Below are 1378 nucleotides of genomic sequence, written 5' to 3' on the forward strand. Positions count from 1 at the left end.
ACAGAGCCCCCGGCCTCCACATGTCAGCCACGGGAGCAGAGACCACGACCTCTACGTGTCAGCTACGAGAGCAGAGACCATGGCCTCCACGTGTCAGCCACAGGAGCAGAGACCACGGCCTCCACAGAGACCAATCTCTTAGCTCAGATGTGCCTCGGCTTCTCATCTGTAAAATGGGGGGGGGGTAACAGGACCACTGCATAGGCTGCTGGAGGATCGCGCACGCGTGCACACACACACTTATACTCAGAAGACAGACGCACACAATAAGTACCGCGGACGTGATTAAGTGGCAAAGCCAGGATTCTCACACCTGCTGTGCCCTCTGCCATCACACCAAACCATTCATTGTCTCTTTCGGAGCCAGCAGGTGGCGTGGTAGTTAAGGCGTTGGACTCCCGCATGGCCAACGGCAGTCCAAGTCCTGGACCTGGCAACTTTCTCTCTCTCTCTCACTGTTTCTCTCTGGTCAAATTAAAATAAATAAACAAAGTTAAATAAAATAATTATTTTTAAAAAATTGTTTCTCTTCCCTTGCGTTCATTCAGCCTCACCCATGGCGGGGGGGGGGTGCGCCTTCCCTGGCTCTGCGGAGCCGACACGTGTGGATGAAGCACCGGAGCTGTAATGCACACGCAGGCACCAAACACAGAGCAGCTGAGTGCACGCGTCACTCCGGAGTTTGTCATAACTGGACCAAATTCTGTGTGACGTGGCGAGTGAGGGCCTGGGCACATAGGCCGTTGCCCTTGTGAGGCTTACGTTCCGGAGGAGAGAGTGATCCGCACAGCAGCTCGGGGCGCAGGGAAATGCACAGGGAGGGGAGGCAGAGGCGACAGGGAGCCAGTCCAGATGCCACCGCTGTAAACAGGAGGGCCGTCAGGCCTCTCTGAGAACGTGACAGTCCAGAGACACCTGAGAGAGGCAAGGGAGCGAGCCACGAGGTTCTCCAGGGAAGAGCAGGAGGCCCTGAGGCGGGTCAGGGTCTGGGTTCAAGCAGCAACAAGGTCAGGGTGCTGGGGTAGGGCGCCCCTGTGCAGGGCTGCCCCCGCCTCGGCCTGTGCTCACTGGCCAGCTCAGAAAGACCCCCTTAAACTTAACCTGGCTTTGGTGGTCGTTCATCTGGTGGCACTCTGCAACTGTCCGGGAGGGAAGAGGGAGAGAAGAGCTCCGTCATGTCCCATCAGGTCTCGTAAGACCCCAGGATTTTTTGTTCTTTGTTTTTTTGGGTTTTTAGAGAGGTTTTTGCTATAGGGCACGTGCGCTTGCCAGAAAGAGACAGAGAGACAGAAAGCGAGAAATCACCCCCCAGGGGGGATGGTCACGCCGCAATCCTTTCTCCTCCATTCTCCTCTCGGGATCTTGGGCACGCACGCAC

The sequence above is a fragment of the Tupaia chinensis genome, unplaced genomic scaffold, assembly GCF_000334495.1.
Source record: "Tupaia chinensis unplaced genomic scaffold, TupChi_1.0 Scaffold000286_1, whole genome shotgun sequence".
Classification (NCBI taxonomy): Eukaryota; Metazoa; Chordata; class Mammalia; order Scandentia; family Tupaiidae; genus Tupaia; species Tupaia belangeri.